This window comes from Biomphalaria glabrata, chromosome 18, assembly GCF_947242115.1.
Source record: "Biomphalaria glabrata chromosome 18, xgBioGlab47.1, whole genome shotgun sequence".
NCBI lineage: Eukaryota > Metazoa > Mollusca > Gastropoda > Planorbidae > Biomphalaria > Biomphalaria glabrata.
Window position 1 is genome coordinate 139,307 of NC_074728.1, and position 13,607 is coordinate 152,913.

Genomic DNA, 13,607 nt, shown 5'->3' on the forward strand with positions numbered 1-13,607 from the left:
TAAGTGGCTTGTAATTGTTTATTAAAAGTAACCAATGGTTCCAATGTAGCTATTTGTAACTTTAAAGAGAAGCCTTTAAGAAAAATAAGAACCATACATTTTATTGACAATCTTATGTGTTGTGTGTGTCTTGGAAAATATTTTGTGTAATTGCTTTTCTTTATTATGGATGTAAAATTTAATATGATGATGTCTGTTAAGCATTAATAGTTGATAGTATTCAATTAAGCTTAAAAATGTGACAATGTGAACTAATACAGTGATGGTCAATACTGTTGTTGTGTATTCAATAATAGTTTAATTGCTTTTAGTTAGTTACAATGCTATTAATATTATAAGGCATTTTTTTTTAATTTTTGTTTTTAATATTAGAGATAATGGTAGGCCTTTATTTGCTACAGTGTAGCAAATATACTGCACACTTATAGTATTCCAACTAGTAAATTATGTAATTTGTTGAATGCTATTAAAGAGCTTCCATATAAAATATGTCTTAACATAATTCTTTAGTTTTTATTTCATAATACTATTACTACTATTAATAATAACACCTTTATTATCCATGCAGAAAATGTCTTTACTTTAACTCTGTGAAAAATATTTACATGAACAATCCCATTAAAAAAAACTATCTACATTGGATTTAAAAAAAAACAAATTACACTCGCTATAGCTCTAAAAATATTTTACTTAGTTTTTTTTTACAGTGACCAATAGTTAAGACTAAAAATTAAGGTGTAAAATAATATACAATACAGTACTAAAAAAGACATTGTTATCTTGGCGTAAATAGGGCTGCTTCATTGAAGGATGTCTTTACTGCTAACTGTTGATCATTGTGCAGGCCATATGACACCCTGCTTATTAACTAAAGTGTGCTCCCAGATTCTGCAGGCTTTTCAGGACTTTGCTTATTTATTGTGCAATAGTAGATCATTAGCGGAACTAAGAACACTGATCTGGAAGCAGTCAGAAACTTGTTCTATATCAGCAGCATGTACATTCCTTTGATCTAAAAAAAAAAATAATGATAAAATAATACAAATAAAAAATTATATTTTAAATGCAAAATATAAAAAGGATAATGCAGAAGTTCAATGTAATATAAATGATGGTATCCATATCTTGAGTCCACTTCCCCATTAATGTTTAGTCAGCTACCCTTATGAAACTTTAAACTGCATCCTCTTTGAATGCCATCTACAAGACAAAGATGATAGTGCCTAACATTTGGTTTGGCAGTTTTTTGGATAGCAGTCAATCTTGGTACTGATGCCAAGGTGGCTGGCTGATGACATGACAACTATTAGCTGGTTCAACATTGTTTTTTTTAAATACATTGACAAAGTTTAGTTTGTCTTTCCATTTTCCCTTGTATCGGTGGGCTGAAATCAATCACAACTGAATTTAATGTCTAGCTTTGTTTTAAAAACAAATTATTTTATATAAAACTTTTGAGGAGTACACATAATGGGTCCAAGAATATTGACTGATTTGGAAGGGTGGCTAACTTGGAGCTGTCTTCATATACACAGGAGCACCTGGCTGACAGCTGGTACATTGATGATAAAATAAGTTAGTTTGGGATTATCTGCGATAGAAAGTAAATGTACATAGTTATTTTAACCTGACCCTGTTTTCTAGTTTAAATGCATAGATAACTGAACCAATTAACAGCACCTAAAATTTGTTAAAATAGTAAAAGACTGATTTATAGCCAGTAACATATTCAGTTAACATTGACTAGCAAGAGTGTCATGTGCAAAGCATAATGACCTGCCACCTTTACTTTCAACAACAAATGTCAGGTACGTATTAGGGCTCAGGGTCATTCTAGAAACTCCATCCCAATCTTCAAACCCAAGACCCTTAGATTCAGAAACCAAGCCCTTTAACAATCAGCCAACCTTTTGAGAAGAATACAGAAATTATTACGGTATAAACCTTATTCATTAAGCCAAAATATCAAACTACAGCCTATGAGAAACAAAAAAGTAAACAGATAGAACAAGAAATCAAATGATGCACATGGGGATGCATTGGGCAAACAATGAGAAGAACAGCAGACAACATTGCAAGACTGGACTGGAACCAAGAGAGGAAGAGAAAGTCTAGGAGACCCATGCAAACATGGATTAAACCGGCAGACCAAGAAGGAAAGTTGGCAGGATGGAAATGGACCCAAGCAAGGGGAATAGCCCAGAACAGATTCAGAATGTGAAGCACTGATGCGGCAGCTCTATGCTCTGCTGGGAGTCAAAAAATTTAAGTCAAGTCCTTTATCCTTAGTGATTAGAATGAAGCTGTATTCAAATGTAATCTTGGAAAACTTATTTAAAAAAAAAAGGATAATAAAAAAAAAGCTAATGACAACATTTTTAATTAGCATGCTTAAATAAGTTTTTTGGTTAGGTAATTTTTATCTAATTTCTTATGTTGCCTATTTTTTGTTATTATGCATTCATTCAAAGATAGAAAGATCTATTTAAAATAGCTATACCATAATCGTAGGCCAAAGGAACAGATGACTTTATATCATCTGCCCTATGGACCACAAGGTCTAAAAGGGGAACTATATCATAATGCTTTAAAAATCTACTTGCCATGAAGAAGAATAAAAACAGGCCATCTTTGCTGCAGTTCTTTGTTTTCTATCTGTTCCCAAAATATGGTTTCATTAAACTGTGTGCAGCTCCTAATTCTTGATCACCAGGAAATACTCTGCATCATTATCTAAAAAACATTTAAAATTAATGACCTAGACATAGAAGATTAGTGTAGATACTGGAACTGAAAGCTATTTTTTTATATAGTTTAATCAAATTAGCACTTGAAAAAAAGATTTAGTACAAAAAAAAATAATAATTAGAAAGTTAACTTAATTTCCTGAACTAACCTGTAAGTTTTAGCTAACCTATTATGTATTATCACATTCACCTATCCCTCAGTTGTTGGACCATTGGGGCACCACACATGATCTGTTGGCCATATTTTCCATTCCTGTCTGTAATATTATCCAAAAGAAAAAAATTTTGATGTAGACTTTAAGTTTTGCCTGTAACTCATAGGAGATTATTTCATTAGTCTATAAGCTGATCTAATTTAGAGAACTTGGTCTGCATCTTGATCAGAACAATTGTTAATGAGATAATGAAGGTATTCAGCTGACAAATAAAATATAATGTGTTTAAAGTCTTAGTGATAAGGGAATTCATGCTTAACTAGTTTGGACACTACTGAATATATCTAGCTCTAGAAATCCTATAAGAAGAGAAATATACCAACTTTGAAAAGTAATTACAAAAATATGTGGACAATGTTTGACATGCCAGTTCTACAGACTAGCTGGATTTCACTAAAGCTGCACCATGTAACAATATATATAGAATCTTAAATTCTACCAAGTCTTGGTTTTACTGACAACCAGTCGACAAATGCAGTTAACAATAATTAAACCTGTAGCTTGTCTTTATTAAATTCAAAAGAGCATTTTGGCCCACTTCAAATGTCTCAGATGAGGGAACGAAACCTGAACTACTGGCCTGAATATCACAGTCCACAGCAGCCCTTTCAAAACTTAAAATAATATGGAAAGACAAAGGCTTAGCCCTCAGCACCAAAATCAGACTGATGCGCTCTCTGGTCATGGCCACATTTTTATATGCTTGTGAGTCTTGGACGTTGACTGCAAAGCTAGAGAGGAGGATCCTAGCAATGGAATTGAAATTCTACACAAGAATTCTAGGTATTACAACAGAAGAATCCTAGGTATTACATTCAGAGACCACATCACAAACCAAGAGACTAAAGACAGGGTTACTGCAGTGATTGGACCCCATGATGACCTGCTAACTATTGTAAGAAAACGCAAGTTTAAAATCTATGGCTATATTACAAGATCTTCGGGGCTCACAAAGACCTTCCTTCAGGTAACAGTACCAGGAAAAAAAAGAAGAGGCAGACAGAGAAAGTGATGGGAGGATAACATAAAAGAATGAACAGGTCTACCATTGAAAGAGGTTCTAACTAAGGCAAAAGACAGAGAGGAATGGAGAAAAATGGTCGACGAGTCTTGCATGGTGCCCCAACGGTCCCATAGACTAAGGGATAGGTAAAAGTAATGTAATGCATAGAACACTTTGACACATAAGAAATGTTAAGTCTAATTATAAACTATTTATGTAGTTTTGTTTACCCAGAGAGTGGTTCAAAGAAGCATCAATGTTTTGGATAACTAAAGTCTTTAATAAAAATAAACTTACTATTGACATGGTAGTTATCAGATGTCAAAGGATTCACCTGCTGTTCAGTGCTTGTATTAATTTGATCTTCCAGAATGATTCTTTAATGACTCCTTGATTCCACCGAGGACTAGTACCGTAACTCTAGTGTTGAAAACTGTCCTCACGTGAGCTTCCCTCTTTGGTTCAAACTATAACATTATAAATAAATTTACATCAGATTAGTACATTTTCCTTAAATGAACTTTTATTTATACTTATATACTACTTCTTCTTTCTAGCCAGCTTTTTGCTGCTGAGCTCAGAGCTCTTTGGCAGACTGTGCCAAGGAAAAATAGTGTCTTCAGTTGTTCAGCACTGCCATACAGGGTGTTGGTTATGTTGGTTTGAAATGTTAGTAGGGTCTGCCTAAGGTGGATTAGGAAGGGGCATTCAAAGAGGATGTGGTTTACAGTTTCATAAGGGTGGGTGCAGTGTCTACAAAGAGGTAGGTGAGTGGGATTTATCTTGTTAAGATGGTAATTTAACAGAGGTGTTTGTCCTGTTCTTAGTTGGAAGGTTGTAGATTGCTCTTTGCAGGGGAAGAAGTTAATATTGTCCAGTTTGTTTGGCATGGTCATTTCTTTGTACATGGCTCTGCCTGTGTTTCCTGATGCCCATTGGTAGAACCACTCCTCTTTGTGATTGTTGACTAGCATTGACCTTAGGGTGAGGTAGTTAACAGGTTGTTCCATAGTGATCCTGCCATACTTACGCTTAATGGAGTTTTATTAAAATCATTTATTGAAATATCTCTTAAATGCACATAATAAAAAAAAAAGAAGCCACTTACTAGTTGTCATGTTACTGCTTAGATTAATAGTTTGAATAGAGATTGTTGGATTTTGATAAGAATTATTGTTTTAGAGATTCCTTTTATCTCCATCGCTAATCTTAACTTTGTTCTCTATTGAATCGGGAGCAAAACAAACTCTGGACTCTCTTCCACTCTATTTTCTCATTTTACTGGCATCATGTCCCTGGGGAAATTTAAAAAAAAAAAAAATTAATTTCAGCTCAATCTCAATGATCAAGGTCAATATATGAAAAAAAATCCCCCTGGTCCTAATCCAATGATTCCCATGTTCATTTCATCAAAATCTATCAAATACTTTCAAGTCTTTGAAGTAGTAGTAAAAATTCTACTTGGTCATTGGAGACAATTACAAGATTCCCATTGTTATTTCTGTGCTGTCAGATTATTACCATTGTCAAAAGTATTCATTATATTCATCTAGATTATAATAAAATGATGACATGCAAAATGTTTTCAGAGTTGAAGATAATTACTTCCTAGTCCAAACCTCCTGCAGGAGGATGGGGAATGGGAGCGGGCAGGGTTTGAACCCAGGATCATCGATAAATCTGAATGACAGTCCAGCGTGCAAACCACACGACTAGGCAGACCATCCTGGTGTTTTAAGGTGTCATAAATAATACTGCTAGTGATAATTAGTTGCTAATACAAAATAATATTTTCCTCAGCAGCATTTTCAAAATATTCAAAAAACCTTTGGATGCTATTTGTTGATGCAATTTTGATATGTGACTCCAAAAAGCTAACCCAATCTTAAATGTATTCTTAAGTTATACTAAGTTATATGTAGAGGGCTGCCTGGTTGTGTGGTATGTGCTCTGGACTGTCATCATGATAATTACAAGTTTGAACTCTACCCGCTGCCATCCTCCAAGTCCTGTGGGAGGTTTGGACTTGAATCTAATAATCTTCATTTCTAAAGGAAGTTTCAAAACAAAACAAGGGAGTCACAAATTAATGTTAATTAATGCTATAAAAAAAAATGAATGAATTAAAAATAAGAAAAATAAATAAATTTTATTGCAAAAATGTTTAGTCTCCCTGTAAACATATCATGGAGAATTCAGTGACAAGAATTGAATGCTAACTTTGAACACACTCCATTTGACTTTTGTTCCCCATTGAAGTCTCTGTGTGGTTTCCTCCATCCCAAAATTGTCTTCATGTAGTTCATGTCTCCTGTTGAAAACCATTTCTTCAGTTTGTAAAATAACATATACACAATTCCTATGATTTCATCATTGTAAAACTAACCTACACTCCATAATATTATGTAATGTCTATATCTCTAGGTAGGTTGGCATGAGAGTTTATGTTAGAAAGATGATCATCATGGTCATGTTAGTTGGCAGTTAGGAATTGTCAGAAAACTCTTCACTTGAAAAACTAATCTCTATTAGTGGTCATAGTTTGGAGTACAAAAAGGGACAGGGCTAAGACTTTGATAATTGTCATAAGCAAACAGTTTAAGTATATTATCCACTTCAATGAGGCCATGAGATGGTTTACATTTATATTTCTGAAATTTAAAAAAAAATGTATGCTGTTCATGATTGCTAACATTTTTATTATAGTATAAATAAACTAAACAAAGCTTGTAAAGTGGGCTTAAAATATAAATCTAGGTAGAACCCAGGTCATTTATGTAAATTAGAAACACAGGTTGACCTTGAACTGTTCTTTAAGGTACACATGAGTTAGCTTGGTAATGATTTGGACTCATTATTATTATAGTTTATTCTACATCTATTTTCAAAATCCTGGATCCATTGGTGTAATGGACAGGTAAAGTCAGTTGTTTAATTTTGTAAGCAAACTATGGTGGTGAACTTTGTCAAATGCCTTAGAGAAGTCAAAATAAAATGATGTTTGCTCACTATTATCTAAGCCTTTGAAAAGTCATCAATTAGACCTATTAAGAGTTACACATGACCTAGATTTCCTAAAACCATGTTGTCATAGAGTAAGGACATTATGTTAATCTAAGTAATTATGATGTTCCTACACATTATGTGTTCTAGTATTTTACATGTGATGCTGATGAGTGATACTGGTCTGCAGTTTATCTACTTTGCTACTCTACCCTGATAATTTGATGCCCGAAAAAGCATTTTGAACACTGGTGCTAGTTCTTTGAGTAATCTAGCTTGAATACCATCAAATCCAGGTGGTTATTAGTGAGCTAATAGTTTTGGATCACTTTTTCTTGTGTGTGTATATATATTATATATATATATATATCCTACTACAATCAAAGAGAGTAAAGTAACATTTTAAGATGATCATAAAACTTCAGCCACTTCCAAATACCATTTTTCACATATATTTCATATGAAGAAGATGGTGAAGCTCTAATGCTCATCTTCTGGAATTGCTGAATGAAGAAAGACTAAAAGACTTTATTTTCAAGCCTAAATTATGACATATCAAATGATGGGAAAAAAACAAACTAAGACATACTCAGAGATGAAAAAATATTAATTAGTTGTAGGGAAATTTTCCCTTAGGATTCATTTACTAAATAGTATAGTGATGGCTGAATGTAATAAAAAATATGAATAAATTTAAAATATTTTTAGAAATCTTCTTTAGAAATTATGATTCACCCTATAATTATGCTGTCACAGTCTCAGTTGACATTGCCTGTTATATGTTCACCTCGGGTTAAGAGGGTGAAAAGACACATGAAACTCCTGATGTAGAAACAGGAAGTAAGGACTAAATTGACTTTTAGTTCAGTCAGTAGTATCTTTTGGTCCAGTCTGCACAGTAGTGACTTAGAGAGTCGAGTAGTAACTTTGAGTTAAGTAGTATCTTTTGGGCAGTTGAAGCCAGTGGTCACTTGAGACAGTATATATATTTCTAGGAGTTAATTTTCGGTAGTATTAAAGTATTTGCTACCCGCAGTGATGTGGACGTTACTTGTAGTCTATTCTGAGAACTTAACATGTTGAATATATGTGATATCGCTGTTATGCAGATGTGATAATGTCTTGTATTGGATTATGTAACTGCCAAGGAGTGGAGTATAATTATTGTCATCAAATAAACTTTATATTTTGTCTGCCAAAGTGGATTTAAGTCAGTCTGTAATATCTATTTTTGTCATGTGTGACTCCAGGAAGCACAAAACCAGCATTCCATGACATTCGCATTAATAGTAACCAGTCTTATGTGTAATATTATAATACTACCTCAACACACACTTAACGCTGACATATGCATGGTTCTTAATTTGAAATAGATTTATGCATGAGTGCAAACTCTCAACCATAGTTAATGGCTTGTATAACATTTTTTAAAATGACTTTGCTATTTAATCCTCATTATTGTAAATTATCGCATTTAATATTCTTTTAAGTTTACCGTTTAGAGCTATCCTGATATTGTGTGAACTCATCTTTCAGGGGGCCTAGGCACAACCCTAACACTAAGCATCTCCTTGCAATGTTTGTTTAGGTCTTTATCACAACTCACCCTAGCCCTAGAGTGTTCATGGTAGTGAGATCTTCTTCTACAGAAATGGGTCTTTATTGTTGTCTGACATCATAGATATTATTCCTTTATTGACTGGATGTGATGGAACAGACCCTGAGTAATACAATGAAGAATGATTAGGACTTACTTCTGGTTCATGAACAGTGATTATCATTAATTTTTTAACACTTTCATATATTTTTTTCATTCAAAGTAAGGTTAACCCAATTAATGTGGGAAAGTTTTTAATTTTTTAGACATAGAAGTATAAAAAATTTAAATGAAAGAGAGAGAATTTAATAGGAAAAAGTAAGTGCTGCTTAATTAACATCACCATAATTGACTACGGAATTGAAAGACATAATTAGACAACATGCCCTCTAACATTTGTAATAGTGATTAGTAGCATATAACTTAAAGTCATAAGATTTTAAGTGATCAATAAGAAAGCCTAATGAACTTATTTTTTTTTGTAACAAAGTTCTAGAATAACTGCATAACTTCATCTCTGGCACTGCCTTAATGATTTTAACTTCTTTACAGAGAACAACAAGGTATTTACCTTGGAGTTTTTGTCTCAGATGAAGGAACCAAACCTGAACTACTGGCCAGAATTGCCTAGACAACAGCAGCACTTGCAAAACTCAAAACAATCTGGACAGACAAAGGCATAGCCCTTGACACTAAAATCAGACTGATGCACTCCCTTGTTACGGCCACATTATTATTATATGAATGCGAATATTGGATGCTGACTGCAGATCTAGAGAAAGGGATCCTAGCAATGGAGCTAAGATGCTACAGAAAGATCTTCAGTATCTTATCTTATATGATACAGACGTTACTTCAAAAAAGAAGATGATTAGGTCCTACGGGTCATGCATATTTACATATTAACCAATGACCTAAATTCTGCCAAGTCAATGGTTTTCTTAGCTAGATCAGGCAACCCATTCCATGCTCTAATAGTGCTAGGGAAGAAAAAGCATTTGTACAAATTTGTCCTAGCCTATGGAACGATGAATGTGCCTTTATCTTTGGGTCTTTCTGAGTATTTTATTACATTTTGTTTTTGTATTTGAAGATTATGGTTCAGTGTTTTATGTATAATTGCTAAGTCTTCTATTCGAAGGCTTTCTAAATTTAGTGATTTTACTAAAAGTGTTACTCTAGTCAAATGTGAATATTCATTTGTTATGAATCTCACTGCTCTATTTTGTGTCCGCTCCAGTTTCTTAATGTTTTCTTGAGTTGAGGGGTCCCAAACAGAGGATGCATATTCTAATATTAGCCTAACAAGGGTTAAATAACATTTTAGTTTTATGTTCTTATTTGATTTATAGAAATTTCTTTTAATAAACCCTATTGCTTTATTTGATTTTATGACAGTTTCATCAATATGGGGATTCCATGACAGTTTTTCATTTATTATAGCGCCTAGGTATTTTGCATTTTTAGTCAGTGTTACTGGTTTACTATGAATAAGATAAGTGGAATTAATTAATTAACTTGTTTTTACAAAGATTGCATCATGAATGAAGAGATTAGAAACAGGATTAATACAGCAGTTGGACTCTCTGATGACCTGCTAACCACTGTCAAAAAAAAAGTAAACTCAAACTCTATGGCCAGGTCTTTCAGGCCCGCAAAGACTTTCCTTCAGGAAAAAAATACCAGAAAAAGAAGAAAACGGAAGACAGAGGAAGCGATGGGAAGACATCAAAGAATGGACAGGCCTGTCATTGAATGAAATTCTATCCAAAGCAAAGGACATAGAGGAATGGAGAAAGACATTTGAGAGATCTTGTTAGGTGTCAAAATGGTTGAACAGACTAAGGGATAGGTGATGAAGAGAACACACAACTCAATACTTTGAGCATCAAGCCATTGATCTCTTCAAATTTTCTCCAAAATTGAAATGATGCTTTTTTGTAATATAATCACTGATTCACACACATTTACTCACATAACTAAGTAGCTTTTGTTTACCCATCTTACTATCATTATTGTTTTAAAAAGATACAAATTATTTTGGTTTCTATACATACATTCCTATTTCTTAGGCAAACTTTTGCATTTATAAAACAATTAGTTTTTAGATGGACATAATGAAAGACAGACAAACATACCCATACATGTTTAGCCAGCAGAAAAACATCTTACTCTATAATTCTAGTCTGGCTGCAAGTCGTCCATACATTGAGTATAGTTGATAGATAACTTCTTTAGTGTCTTGTAAATCTGTGCAAAGCAAACAAACAAAACATATTTGTAGAATCATAGTAGTTACACATAAACTCGATTTTTTAACTGAGTAAAGTAGGATTTAATTTGTAGAATTCAAAGCATACCATCTTGATCCTTTCTCTTTCTTCTCAAACTTCATTTTTTGTACATATCTGAGGGCACGTGATGCATGATTACCTGATTAGGGAATAAATTCAAAAGATAACATTGCAATGTCTGTGAATATAATATACAACAGCAGACATTCATCTTAAAAAATATTATGGTGTTAATTTCTATAAACAATATTTAGACAAAATACAAAAAATATTCAAATAAAGTTAAGTTTCTATGTAGTGAGTGGATGCTTTACCCACTTAATGTTTATTTGACATAGTGTCCATGTTCAATTAAAATTTTATTTACCAACATTGCTATTTTAGTAACAGTAATAAACAAACTTACCAATTGATAAGAAATACATTCCTGAGACCTCGAAATAGTCTCACCACAGCTATAGGTGTTGGAATGATATCAAAAGGTATTGAGAGTGTTGTCCCTTGCTCTATGAAAGAAATCCAAAGCTTGCCTCTGGCAAACTTCCACACACAGTCTTCACTTTTCTGAAAAACGTACAACTTAGTAAATAGATGGCAACATAATGGAGAAAATGCAACAATCAATAATCTGTTTATTAACTTAAAACTTTAAAAGGGGCATCAGTATTGGAGCTGACCTGCTAACTATAGTAAAAAAACATAAGCTAAAAATCTATGGCCACCTTACAAGGTCTTAGGGGCCCGCAAGGACTATGTGGTCAAGACATTTTCAAAATAGTTATAAGGCGAAAAAAATATGAATTGATCAAAATCAATCTTAACGAGAATAAAATAGAACCACTCATTGGTCGGCATTCTATTTTTATGTCAGTGTAACTCTTATTCTTTGATAATAATTTTTGTTTAGATGCAAGAGCGTTCAATGACAACTTGAATTATAGACCTGAATGGGTTCCACTTTAGATTTTTCAGAATGTGGTGACTGATAGTGACATGCAGATGGTGGTGACTGATAGTACCATTAATGCAGATGGTGGTGACTGACAACTCCATTCAAACAGATGGTGGTGACTTATAGCACCATTCATGCATATGGTGGTGACTGATAGTACCATTCATATAGATGGTGGTGACTGATAGTACCATTCAAACAGATGGTGGTGACTGATAGTATCATTCATACAGATGGTGGTGACTGATATTACCATTCATTCAAATGTTGGTGACTGATAGTACCATTCATTCAGAATGTGGTGACTGATAGTGACATGCAGATGGTGGTGACTGATAGTACCATTCATTCAGAATGTGGTGACTGATAGTACCATTAATGCAGATGGTGGTGACTGACAACTCCATTCAAACAGATGGTGGTGACTTATAGCACCATTCATGCATATGGTGGTGACTGATAGTACCATTCATATAGTATTATTCATGGACATGGTGGTGACTGATATTACCATTCATTCAAATGGTGGTGACTGATAGTACCATTAATGCAGATGGTGGTGACTGACAACTCCATTCAAACAGATGGTGGTGACCTATAGCACCATTCATGCATATGGTGGTGACTGATAGTACCATTAATGCAGATGGTGGTGACTGACAACTCCATTCAAACAGATGGTGGTGACTTATAGCACCATTCATGCATATGGTGGTGACTGATAGTACCATTCATTGACAATGTGGTGACTGATAGTGACATGCAGATGGTGGTGACTAATAGTATCATAATGCAGATGGCGGTGACTGACAACTCCATTCAAACAGATGGTGGTGACTTATAGCACCATTCATGCATATGGTGGTGACTGACAGTACCATTCTTAGCAATTATACATTAAACACTGAACCACACAGATGGTGGTGACTGATAGTACCATTCATACAGATGTTGTTGACTGATAGTATCATTCATACAGATGGTGGTGACTTAAATCACCATTCATATAGATGGTGGTGACTAATAGTACCATTCAAACAGATGGTGGTGACTGATAGTACCATTAATGCAGATGGTGGTGACTGACAACTCCATTCAAACAGATGGTGGTGACTTATAGCACCATTCATGCATATGGTGGTGACTGATAGTACCATTCATATAGTATTATTCATGGACATGGTGGTGACTGATATTACCATTCATTCAAATGGTAATGACTGATAGTACCATTAATGCAGATGGTGGTGACTGACAACTCCATTCAAACAGATGGTGGTGACCTATAGCACCATTCATGCATATGGTGGTGACTGATAGTACCATTCATATAGATGTTGGTGACTGATAGTACCATTAATGCAGATGGTGGTGACTGACAACTCCATTCAAACAGATGGTGGTGACTTATAGTACCATTCATGCATATGGTGGTGACTGATAGTACCATTCATATAGTATTATTCATGGACATGGTGGTGACTGATATTACCATTCATTCAAATGGTGGTGACTGATAGTACCATTAATGCAGATGGTGGTGACTGACAACTCCATTCAAACAGATGGTGGTGACCTATAGCACCATTCATGCATATGGTGGTGACTGATAGTACCATTCATATAGATGGTGGTGACTGATAGTACCATTCAAACAGATGGTGGTGACTGATAGTATCATTCATACAGATGGTGGTGACTGACATTACCATTCATTCAAATGGTGGTGACTGATAGTACCATTCATTCAGAATGTGGTGACTGATAGTGACATGCAGATGGTGGTGACTGATAGT

General features: G+C 34.2%; 1 pseudogene; it reads right to left on the minus strand.

Annotated features, from left to right (window-relative positions):
• Positions 1-668: 668 nt before the first annotated feature.
• LOC129923920 (dynein axonemal heavy chain 6-like) overlaps positions 669-13,607 on the minus strand; it is a 76,919-nt pseudogene continuing 63,980 nt past the window's right edge.